The sequence below is a fragment of the Rattus norvegicus genome, chromosome 8 (genome assembly GCF_021556685.1).
Source record: "Rattus norvegicus strain SHRSP/BbbUtx chromosome 8, alternate assembly SHRSP_T2T, whole genome shotgun sequence".
Classification (NCBI taxonomy): Eukaryota; Metazoa; Chordata; class Mammalia; order Rodentia; family Muridae; genus Rattus; species Rattus norvegicus.
Genome location: NC_141541.1, coordinates 56772604 through 56785078, shown reverse-complemented (window position 1 = coordinate 56785078; position 12475 = coordinate 56772604). Strand labels below are relative to the sequence as shown.

At 49.9% G+C, this 12475-nt stretch overlaps 1 protein-coding gene and 1 long non-coding RNA gene across 4 annotated transcripts in view; one reads left to right on the top strand and one right to left on the bottom strand.

Moving 5' to 3' along the window:
* Zbtb16 (zinc finger and BTB domain containing 16) overlaps positions 1 to 12475 on the top strand; it is a 187770-nt gene that overhangs the window by 103600 nt on the left and 71695 nt on the right.
* LOC148004119 (uncharacterized) lies at positions 4666 to 10854 on the bottom strand. The gene is made up of 4 exons (XR_015627645.1): positions 10775 to 10854; positions 7861 to 7988; positions 7286 to 7402; positions 4666 to 5244 (listed from the first exon to the last, which is right to left on the bottom strand). It is a non-coding gene; the product is annotated as an uncharacterized LOC148004119 (long non-coding RNA).

Below are 12475 nucleotides of genomic sequence, written 5' to 3'. Positions count from 1 at the left end.
CTCCCGTGCTAGGCACAGAGCCAGGATGGGAGACCTGGTCCCTTCTCTCCTATCTTTTGAAAGTCAGCCAGCTCAGCCCCAGGGTGCACCTGGCTGGGCGGTGCAGGAAGCCTCTTCCGTCTGATTGCCCTCAGCCATCTACTCTCCCCTCCGGTAACCTGTCACCTTCCTTGGTTAGGAGTTTTTCATTCACTTGCCCCATTTCACTTGTTCCCTAGGCTTCTTAGGAACATGGGATTCGTGTATTTCTGTGTTCACTGTGCCACCTTGCATAGAAACCCCGAGTGGTGGTTAGAGCCTGTCCTTCTGTGTAAATGGGTGGGAGTGGGGCAGGAGATGTAATAGAGGTATTCCTTTGCTGCCCCCAGCCCTGGGATCAGCTGTCTGGACCAGAAGAGGGAGGCAGAGACCTTATCCTGTTTCCTTGCCTCTCTACAGCCTAGCACACAGTAGGCCATCAGTAAATATCTACTGAATAAAAGTAAGGCTTTGGCTGCATGGTACCAGAGTGGGACACAGAGAAAGGCACTTGATTTACTTGTGCCTGTTGTGTTCCAGACATAGTGGGGTGCTGGCATTCTGACGCCTGGGTGCTACTTTAGAGATGAGGACACAGAGGCTTAAGATCAGAAAGCCTGGGGTTGGGGGGTGGGCAGAGCTGGCTCCCTACTGGATCTCTCCCTGTGCCTGACCCTGGTTCCATACTGTGGACTGTCAACATTCTTGCTTATCTGTTTGTTAGGCTACTGGTGCCTTAGAGACTGGGGAGGTGAGACCCGAGAGCAAAGATGGGGAAGGCCTAGTCTTTTGAGGCTCTGAGGTAGGAAGCACCTTATTGGATGCTGCTCCAGAGCCTTGTACTGGGCCAGCCACCAGGAGCAGGTGTGACTCGTTAAGCTTTTCTGCTGAGCCAGGGCGGCCTGTGTTTGGGGATCGCCTGACTCAGTCACTCTTCTGCATTGCTTTGGGGGGCTGGAGGAAGATGGTTCTGGAAGCATCACAAGACAGTTCATAGATCAGTCAGCATGCAGCCCCACCTTCATGGAGAGCTTGACAATGGCGTGCCCTTCACTCCTCTCCGTCACCATGCCCCAGTGGAGAGGAGGGAGGGAAAGAGATAACTAGCTACCTGAGGTCTCATATCGTCTCTTGGGGAAGGCATCCTGGGTTGGGAGTAAAAGGCATAGCCACCAAGTGCTGGCACTCTGGAAGGAGGGAGCATGTGGGATACTCTTAAGCCCATAGACATCCAGTACATGGAGTGTGGCTTACGTGAAGGTGTGGTCTCCCTGGCCTTTCGGACCTTGTCCAGTGGAGCTGTGCCCTTTGACATGAGAATGTTTCGTCTACTCGTTTGTCATCTCCAGGCGCACACTAGGGGTGCTGGAACCTTCTCTGGAGGGGTGAAATCATCCCCTAGCCAGATCGTGAAGGTTAGCCAGCAGAGGAACTCATTTGAGTTGCTATTCTGGATCGGACCCACATGTGGCTCTGTTTTAGAGGGAGGAGAACAAATACCATGTATGAACTCAGCTGTTAGCAGCTGGACTGAGGGCCAGTGTGTGCAGACCCAGGCAGGGCGCATGAGAGTTGGTGCTACTGTCCTTACCTGCCTTTTGCTAGTGAGTTAACTGAAAGGTTGCTATAAGACTGGGAAGGGAAGGCTGTGTCCCCACAAGGGAAACGAATGGCCACCATGGGAGTTTGAAGCTATGAGACTATTTCTCGTGTGTGGTGTGTGTGTGTGTGTGTAGGAAAGTAGTCTAGAAGAGGGCTGGTGGTATTTAATGGAGAGTGGGGATCCTCTGGCTGTAGTGTCCAGGAGGAGCTCAGCCATGAGGGGAGGGGTTGTGTTACCTCTCCATGGTGAAGGGAGCAAGAACAACTTTGAGCTAGGACTAGTCAGCCAGGGACCTCTGCACTTCTGCTTCTGGTGTCCACAGTGAACATCAAAGGTTTATAGTCCCCATGAGGGTCCTCACGTACTCAAGTGTATAGTGGTCCTCCTTAGGCACCAGTTGAGAAGCACTCCAGTGAAAATGAAGACTGCCTGGCATGGGTGGGTGGGTCTGGACCCGTGGGTGGGGATCTGGCACCCGGTATCATCTGGCATCTCAGCTCTTGGGAGGCAGAAGCAGGAGGATTGAGAATTACAGGCCAGTTTTCACATTAGAAGGCTGAGGGCTGGGAGTGTGTTCTTTAGTAAGAGCACTTACCCAGCATGCACAAGGAGCTATGGGCAATCTCAAGCAAACCGAGAGAGGGAGAGATAGGTAGATATGGGTGGGGGGGTTGGCAGTTCTGCAAGCTTCAGTCTGTGAATGCAGGTCTTACAGCATTGCCCTTGGGTGAATTGAAGCTACTGGGTCACCCTGAGGACAAATGGAGGGTCCATGAGTACTTCAACCAAGTGAACGTCACCCCAAACCCCAGACCGTCTCCTTAGGTCACATGGCAAATGCCCTCACGTGTGCATCAGTAAGACTGTGCTGGCTGCCCTGGGATGAAGGCAGGACCAAGGACTGCTGTAGGGACTTGGCTGGGTCCGGGATTCAGTAGGACACACGTGCCTCTTCCAGACTCAGCCCCCTTATCCCGGCCCCAGTAGTTGGCACACTCCCTTCTCTTTCCCCCAGCCAAGCCCATTTGGAACAGAAGTCTTTCACTTGCCAGAGAAAAAGAAAAAAAAAAATCTAGAGTTCTAAACTTTTCATTAGGTAGTTGGGATAAAAAGCCTTCTGGGGTAGGCGGATTAAACCTTGTAGCTCTCTCGCTGGCTATTAGAAGCTAATTGAGCACCTAGAGCTCCTCGGCTCGGCACTGAGTTCTGCTGGTGTAATTATGCAAGGCCACAGTCATTCCAGTAACAAGGTAACTCCAGGTAAAGAGAGAAGAATACCCCGAAACTTTTGATTCCCCCCCCCCCCCAGAGTCTTCTTCCTCAGTTGCTTTCTTTAAATGAGCCTGGGACAAACAAAGCCCGGATGTGAGACTTTTGGGGCAAGCTGTTGTCTTGGGTGACGGCTCTCCCTAGCCTGAGTTCTTCCATGGAAACAGCCCAGTATTTCTGGTAGAGCCCTGCTGTGAGCTAGTTTGGTTTTGATTGAGGTTTGGGGTCTGAAGTCACACGTTGTGGAGTGGAGGAGGCAGGGGAGCGTCCTCCACTTGGGAGATGACCCAGCAGTAAAGTGGTTGAATAGGACCAGGGCAGTGTCTTCCCCAGGCATGGAGGGCAGGCGCTGGGCACAGGTAATAAGGTGGATGGTTACTTTGTGTCTGTCTGGACATCTGTCCAGTGCAGGTGGGTAAGGCATCAGTCTAAAAGACTAGGACCAGCTAGGCACGAAGGATTCTTATACTGTGGGTTTATTGTTGACTATATTTCCTCTGTCAGGACATCTTTCCATTGAACCCTGCCGCTATCCAGATTCAGGAGCTATGAGTGGGGCTGCTCCCCTCAGGGCTTGGGCTTAGCAGGTGCCAATTGGACCTTGAATATGTTTTGGAAGGAGCCCTAGGGCATGGCCATGATCCTGTCCTCTGGGTGGCCCTGCCTGGCCTCTGGCCTGCCACCCATCAGCATTGAATCATGCCCCTAGGAGAACAGCATGTAACTAGGCTTCCCAATATAGTCCCTGCCCCACAAGGTGACAGGAAGTCATTGTCACTCAAGCACTCCATCTCTGACACCACATGGCCAGGCCTGGCTCTCTTCCTTCCTTCACAGTTCTGCACAGCCATGGGGGCCTCTGTAAAGCCGGTTTTTTTTTTTCTTTCAGTTTTTCAGTGAGCCAGTCTCCCTCCCAGTGCTGTTTTCAAGCCTCTGCCTTGAGCCTCCGGCCTGGACTGAATTGTTCTCACCGTCTCTCCGCAATTATAACTTTGTCACAGTCAGAGGCCGGCTGAATGGAGGCAGAAGTGTGGTGTTTGGTTAAATTGTAAAATTAGCTAGGAAAGTTAATGGAGCATCTCTGCCTCTGCCTTTCAAAACGCAGGACTCTGAGGAAGGTGCTTCAGGTACCTCGCCTAAGAAGGATAAGGGGTGGGCGGGCGGTGGTGTGGGGTCCAGCCCGGCACGGTGGCAGGCACATGCTTTAGAATCTCAGCACTTAGAAGTTGAGACAGAAGGAGTATCGTGAGTTTGAAACTAGCTTAGACCACATAATGAGTAGCAGGGTTAACCAGGATTGTCTCCAGAACAAATAGAGAAGGAAAGGGAAGTGGGGAGCTTTTGGCTCCCCAGATGTTTGTAAGGCCTTTCTCCAGTCCATATTTTGTGGATGGAGCCATGCTCTCTTCTTGTTTCAACTCTGTGAGCTACCACTTCTCCAGCGCCAAGCAGTACCGCTTGCCCACTTGCAAATGCTGACCCTCCTGCTCTGGAAGTCACCGTCGTCGCAGAGGTGCATGTGGAAACGCTGCCAACAGTCTATTTTCTGCGCGCACCGAATTCGCAGGTCCTCTAATTACACCAAACAAACCGCTCTGTTTTCATGCAGCCATTCGATGTCATTTTAGTTGTCAGGAGCGCTTTAATAATGCCGTGGGCTTCGCCCTGGACATAGTCCCCCACACCCCCTGAACCTTTTGTATAGTGTGAACCAGAAACCGCCAGTCATGTTCTCCCCCAGTTGGGGAGATGGACATTAATTGTGACAGGCAATATTTTTGTTTTGAGAAATGTGGCGCCTTGAGCCTTCTGAATTTTGAGCCTGAAGCCAGCAGTGCTGGGGTTGTAATGTAACACCTCAATTATGGTGCAGGGGGCCAGAGAGCCAGACTCTGCAACCTACAAGGTTCCTTAGATCCATGGCTGGAACCGCAATTAGGGTTGCAGAAACACCAAAGGAAAGCCAATGAGTGTCATTTCTAACCGGTTTGAACTTTTTACTACTCCCTAACATCAGAAGCACCCGGCTAGAGAGCTCACTTCTTGTCCTCAATAAAGCGATTAAGTTGAATGGGTGTTGGGGAGTTTTTAGGCTGAGAAGGGCTAAAAATAGGCCCACTCTGTTTTCTGAAAGCCACAGCAGGCCTGGAAAGGCTGGCAGCCTCTAGGTGCCACTGAGAGGGTCGGAAGAAGGGAGAGGGATTGCGGCAGGCCTTTGGGGTGCAAGGTCTGAGGTGGGGCACAGGGAGTAGAGGCAAGGAGATCAGGTAGAGGGGCTTCTTCTAGCTGCCCCCAGAGTAGGGTCATTAGCAGCAATGGTCAGTGTGGTTGCTTCTCTCTTCATTCAAAGAATCCTCCAGGAGAGAGGGGATGGGAAAAGAAAATTTTAGAATGGATTGACAGGCCTAAGTTTAACCTATTTACCCCTTACCCTGTTGACATCTGCTGTTCTAGGTAAAAGATTCAGTTAGGGGGGTGAGTAAATGCTCCTGAGTATCATCAGAGAAGGTGGAGGTGGGGGAACCCTGAGGGAGGGTGCTTTCAGAAAGCCCCCCAATGTACCAGGGATGTCCAGGAGTGAAACAGAACGACTTTTTGGTAGCTGAAGGTCAACCAAGACAACCAAGTCTGCTTTAGTCTTTTGAGAGTGGTGTCATTTGTTAACATGAGAGCCCATTTCTCTACTTTGAGGGAAATCTATTGTTTCTTGACAGGGCATTTTGCCACCATAGATGCCGAAAGGAGAATGTTGGAGGAGACAGCTTAGGCTGGACACTGGGGAGACCTGGGTGTTGCTTCCAGGTGGCATTTCTAGAAGAGAAGTGTTGAAATATGATGACTACTTAAGGGAAATCACACACACACACACACACACACACACACACACACACGCAATGTTGCAAGTGGCATTGGAGAGAAATGGAAGGAGTAGGGAGAGAATGGAAGATTCTAGAAAGAGAGGGGATGTGAGAATCGTCTGTACAGAGATTCCCAAAGGGATCTACATGTTATGAGAAGATCCTCCTTAGTGAGAAAAGAAGGAACTGCCTACAGGAAGGGAGGACTAGAGTGCTCCTGCAAGAGGAAAGCCTCTCACTTCTGGAACATTAGTCCAAACTCAGTGGGAGCGTCAGGGAATGCTGGGACCGTGGCAATGGCACACACAAGCTTGACGTTTTAGAGGATAGGCAGGGTCCTAATCCTGGCTTGGCGTCTTTGGAGTAACCCTGGTTTCCTCTCCTCCCCCACCCCCTTTTTGAGGCAGAGTTTCACTCTATAGACCAGGCTGCCCTCAAACTCACAGGGATTCTTCCTGCCTCTCCCTCTGAGTGCCCATACCTGGCTGGTTTCCTTTTTTTTTTTTCTACTGCCTTGTGAATTTTACCCCAAGAAGCATGATCTGTGCATGCAGGTGTGTGTGTGTGTGTGTGTGTGTGTGTGTGTGTGTGTGTGTGTGTGTGTGTGTGCTCACATGCACACATCTAGGACATCAGCCTGGGATCAAGGAGTCTGCGGGTTCTAGAGGGAGTGTGGTGTTTAAGGACGATAAGAGGAGGTCAGAGGCTCAGGTGACCGACAGCTTCAGGGATGCTTGGCGCCTGGAGAAGTCCCTCTCACTTGTCTGAACTGCTCACCTGAGCATCCCAAAGTGAGCTCATAAAGGAAGACCTGTTTTTTGGGGGGTTTTTTTGTTTTGTTTTGTTTTTTTGTATCATATAAAATGGCTGAAATTCCTGTTGTCGTTTCCATGGTTTTAAAAAAGAACCTAGCCAAGAGAGCAGTGTCAACTCCCTTAGGTAAAACCGCTTCCAACACCTGAAAGTCCTGTGTCCCTGGTGCTTAGAACCCAGCCTCCATTGTGGCCCTTTTCGGTACATCCTGGGCCCTGGCTAATGATTGCTCCAGCACCGGACTCTGGTCCCCCTGTTCCATCAGTCCACCTGATAGATCAGAGTATTTACACTGGGGAGATTTCCGCGCTGAACGGAGGAACCCAGACCTCACTGGATTCAGCCAGTCAGCCTTCCCCTTTGTACACATTATCACGCTTCCCGATGCATTTCTTCCTACCCCACTCCATTCAGGTTTTCTCTCGTAAACTTTAGAACTTACAGAGGGGGAGGCAAGGCTCACCCATGCTCTAACAGCCCAGGCGGTGACGGAGATCCGGAATGAATTTTCTTTGTTGGTTTTGGGGACATCTTAGTTGTTCTTGAGCTGGTAATTTACCATACTGCATGAAAGTGAACTTGTCGTCTTTCCCAAGCAGTGGGTTGTGTATACGAAGGCATCGAGGTCGGGTCTCATCTACCTAAGCCATTCACTTTCAGTAATGGGCCCTCCTCTCAGGATCTGAGGATACAAGGAGGTACAAACCTGGGGGCTGTTACTCACCTACTTGAGGATATGAAACTAGTTTGTCACCACCCTAGTGACGATGACTTGGGGACATCTACTCTGCCTCCGGTTCTTCAGTTTCTTATTTAAACTGTTGTATGAAGGGAACAGTCCCTGTGAAAAGAGAGATGTAAGGCTTCAGCGTTTACACTGTGCCACTGATAATGCAAGGACTCCAACGTCACGGCACTGTAGGACTTCCCTGGGCTCCACCATTGAGCCTTGGTCCCCACCAGTGTAATGTATATGTAATGTGCGTGGAAGGATGCCTCTCCTTCCATAGCTCTTAGAGTAGGAGGCATTCACGGGCTTTGATTATCCAGTCATGGGAGATACTTGGGGGAAGTGGGTCTGAGACTATAGTCAGGTGAGACGCTCTAAATTGGCACTCTTAGACTTGAAGAAAAGGAAGAGGAGGGTGTGTGAGGGTGTGTGTGTGTGTGTGTGTGTGAGAGAGAGAGAGAGAGAGAGAGAGACAGACAGACAGACAGACAGACAGACAGAGACATTGATTTACAATCAGTTTGGGTTTTCTTTGAAATAATTCAATAGTCAGTGGGCTTGCGTGTTACCTTCTGGGTGGCTAGAAGCTAGTGAGGATGTTAAGCATCGCCCATGATGGGAACAGACTGGAGAGGCTCCTCGTTCCTGACTTCCCAGACCCTGTCTGTCCTTGAAACTGTTGCTTTGCGCTGGGGTCCTGTAGGAAGCACAGTTTTAGTGACGTTTTTGCTGAATGAAGAATCATCAGAGTAGATGACTTCTCTCTCTCTCTCTTTTTACTTTCCTGGGGTGAAAAGATGTATCCTACCTGTTACAGTTTGTTCCTGGTACGTACAGGACACGACTCATTCATTCAGGGTGATAGCTAGGGACGGTTGAGCTGAGACTTGAACCTAGCTCTCTTTGACTCTAGAATGCATGTTTTTAATAGCATTACTATTCAGCATTCTACTCTATGGTGTGTGTGTGAGTATGTGTGTGAGTGTATGTGTGTGTGTGCGCGCGTGTGATTGTGTGTGTGTGTGAGTGTGAGTGTGTGTGTGTATGCATCCACACACCGTCAGGATAGACTCTGATAACTGAGAACTATGGCAGAAGTTCTTTCAAAGCACTTCTGGTTTCACATGGGAAGAATATGGAACGAGGTGTTGTTCTTCCTATGGGATCTGAGACAGAGACTCTAGGATTCCCACAAACTCTGAGGACACTGGGCACCATGTTGCTCCTCCAGCTACAGTAGTACATTAGCATTGTTCTCTCAGATCTAGCAGTGCCTTGGTGTTGTCCCCAACCCACCCCAAGGTTTCATCTTGTGTGGAGTGGACCCCAAGCTCCACACAGGGTACCAGCATTTTCCCAACTCAACAATTGGATCTCCCCTCGGCCCCCACTTAACTCATAGGACGCCCGCCACACCCAGACACACATTTGGCTTTCTGCACCTTTGATTTGAGACCTTGCACCCCTGGCACCTCTACCTCCTGGGCTACAGTGAGTATGGCCAGTGTCCACACTGCTGTCAAGGACAGCACCATAGAGACACACCCCGGGCCACCCTGGGCCTGATGGGCTTCCTCTCGGCGGCATCTGCCCACCTGTCCCTCCTTTGCTGTCCTATGTCCCTTGCAAAAACTGATCCTTCCTGGTTTTTTATTTTGTTGATAAGGGAGAAGGCAAGAGCTAGGGAGAGCGAAGCGGGTGTGAGGCTGCAGGCAGCTCTCTCTGGGAGTACACAGCTCCTTGAGAGAAGGAACACGCAGTGCTGGCCTTTGGAACTGGCAGCCAGTGTGCTGTTCTCTGTCTGATAAGAGGTACTGTAAATAAAACTGTACACCGTGGCCTGTTGTAAAATGCCCGAGTCTGTACGCATTGTTCTGACGGCTTGGGCTTTTTTTGGGTCTGCTGTTTTGGTACACTCTGTACTTCCTTATGTAAGCAGGCATGCATATCTCATCAGAACATTCAAGATGTTTATTTTAAAATTGAGAGGAATTAAAAAAAAAAGGACACACTACTCAACATCAGATGCTGGCAAGGCACTAGATGTCCCCACCCCCAACCCCTCAGCGGTTCCTTTTTCAAAGATTATTATTAGCTTGGGGGTTGGGGAGGCTTTGAAGAGGGAGGGGTTTTTGAAAAAAATTTTTTTTTCTTTTCTTTTGGCTTCAGCCTTGCTTCCCTAGAGAGACATCCCTCTGCATTTGAATGCGTGTAGTATCTTTTACTGATTTCTAGATACTCAGAACTCTAACCCCTATTCCCCGCCCCATCTTTGGTTTAGGAAGATGAGGGAGAAGGTTCTGTGCTTTGCCAAAAAGACTAGGCCAGAGGAGGAGACCGTTGTGGGAGTGTCCCAGCTTCCGCTGGGCCTCACCTCTGCTGCCATTGGGATGCTAGCATTTGGGGAAAGCTTTGTGCTTTTGCTTGTGCCTCTGACCGGTCTTGATTTGATTCTTGTGACCCAGGAATAGGGGGGCGGGTGAGGGTTCAGGGTGGGACCGCCCCCCTTTCCCTTTTGCTGAAACCTTAGACTAGCTCCAACCTCAACCAAGCTGTAGTGCCTACATCTTTTCTCCTCACCAAACCTTTATCTATTTACATTTACCTGTGGCCTCTGTCTAGCCCGGGCGGTACCAGGAAGTTGGGGCACAGAAGAGAAATAGTGGAAAACCCTGACTATTCAGGCAACTCTCTACCTCAGTGTGAGACTGAGAGCTTTCTTGGCCCTTATCCTTGGGAATCTGGCAGGAACAAAGTTGTTTGTCTGTCTCTAGCAGTCAGGCTTATTGACTCCCCAGGTTAACTTTAGAGGTGAGGTGTCCCCCAAAGCAAATCACTGCCAGCCAGTGAGTATCCATCCTGGTCTCCTGAGGGAAGTCTGCCTGGGGATGGGAATATACAGGAGGGAAGGAGTTTGCTGTTGTGAGATGCACAGTGGGCCAAGAAGAAATGGGAGCCCCGTTTTTCTAACCCTTTCTTCTTTTCCTTTGAGCTTCCTGAGCCCCAGCCAGAAACAAACATGTCCTAGAGTTTCTACAGAGGGGCTGTAGAGAGCCCAGAAGGTAGAGTCAGGACTTTGCCACACTCAAATCAACAGCCTGTCAGTGTTCTCAGTGCCCACAGTCTCCTTCCCAGGCCAGTTGTATACCCAAGTCTACCCCCATAGAGCTTTCAGTGTGCTGGGGAAGGCGGGATAGAAGCCGGAAACAGACCGGAAGCAGGAAGCTATAGATTTAAGAGTTGAATAACTGAATTGCTGTGGATGCTGAAGTATTGGTCCTATGACAGATTTTTCTGTTCCTCTCAACAAAACAATCATTCCCTTTTGAGAGAGAGAGAGAGAGAGAGAGAGAGACAGAGACAGAGACAGAGACAGAGACAGAGACACAGAGATAGAGAGACAGAGACAGACAGAGACACAGACACAGAGACACAGAGACAGAATTAATTTTGAATTAATGTCTTTACAGATGTAAGACTCACCTTACATAGAATAAATGGCCCTCAAACACCATTGCATTGAATCTCAGTAAAACCAATCATACTTTAATTACAGCAAAGGCAGTGCTTGAAAGGAATGCTGGGTGGTGATGACGGCGTAGCTGCTGTGTACGGACCTCTGGCTCCACCCACAATCCACTTGACCCACTTGCTAACTCTCTGAGGGACCTACCGTTCCTGATCCCATTTTACAGATGACGTGGCGTGCTCATCGTTAGAGCTCCCTGAGTGTCGTAGCTGCTGGGTTCCTCTGCCAAATTAGAACCACTCCATCGGACCCAAGTTCCAAGCTCCTTAGCATAGCACAATCACCTTGGGAGGTATTAACAACACCGGTGGTCTCTAAGCAGCAAGGAGTTTCGTTTTTATTAATGTTTGGCATCTGCCTCAAAGAAACAACAGGTCAGTGAGATGGCACTCTGCATTAAGGAACTTGTCACCAAACCCGAGGGAGGACCTCAGTCCTATCCCTGGGACCCACACGGCGAGAGACCTGAGCTTCACATGCCCTCTGTAGTATGCCCTACTCCGTCCCACCACAGGAAGTTAAAACGTAATAAAAAATTAAAGAGAATTAGATAGATGCAGCCAAACCCATCATAGCCAGAGAGCCCTAGGTTCACTAAGGCGAGAAGACATGAGTCAGACTTGAGTGATGTCCACAGCATCAGGTGTCTGACTCAGGCCTGGACCCCGGTTCTCCTTGGTTCACTGTGATTGACAGAAGGCTTGGATGGGTCCAGCCCCCCTCCTTCCTGTTACTGATCCTCTTCCGTTTAAGGTCCCTTTCTCAACTCTGCCTGCTGCCCCTCTCACAGACCCCTACTTCTATCCAGCCTGGTCTCCTTGCTCTTTCTTTGTGAAGAGGCTATCTCACGGCAGCTGCCTTGTTTCTTCCTGCTTCCTCTCCTCTTCTTTCCTCACAAAGATGCCAACTCATTGGAGGCTGCTGCTATGCCCTCCCTAAAACACGAGCCCTGCCCTTTGTTCCTCCTACCCTAGCGAGGCTCTGTATCATACACTACTACCTGATTTGTTTCTTTCCCTCCTTCCTTCCTTCCCTCCTTCCTCCCTTTCTTCCTTCCTTCCCTCCCTCCCTCCCTCCCTCTCTCCTTCCTTCCTTCCTTCCTTCCTTCCTTCCTTCCTTCCTTCCTTCCTTCCTTCATGCTTTTGTGTCTTGATCATAAACTCCATGAGGACACTACCACCCACTCCTGGCATCAATGGGTACCCATGAAAGTCTCATGTGAGAAGGATGTGACAGTCATGACCATTTTGGAGCTGTGTCCCCGGAGTCCTTTTGGCTCTGGGCTGAGCCCCAGGGCATTTTGTGTGGGTAAATGATGCTGTGAGACCCATATGCACCCATTCTCCGCTGGCGTGGGCAATTTTAACACCCCATCCCCCACCCTCTCCATTGATGCTTTCTAAATATGTCAGAGGCTGTATGATGTCGCTATGGTACATTTCAGGAATGGCCGTGTGGCTTATCCACATTTGAGTTGCTTTGAATGCAAACCTGACATCATATGGAAGGCAGCAGTGAACAACATATGCACAGTAAACAGGCAGAGACTGTCTTATTGATTAACAGATGAGGCCTCTATTATCGATCTGGGCTCGGCGAGGAAATTTATCACTTTTAATTTCAGGGCTGCCAAATATTTCTGCCTCTGAGCCAGC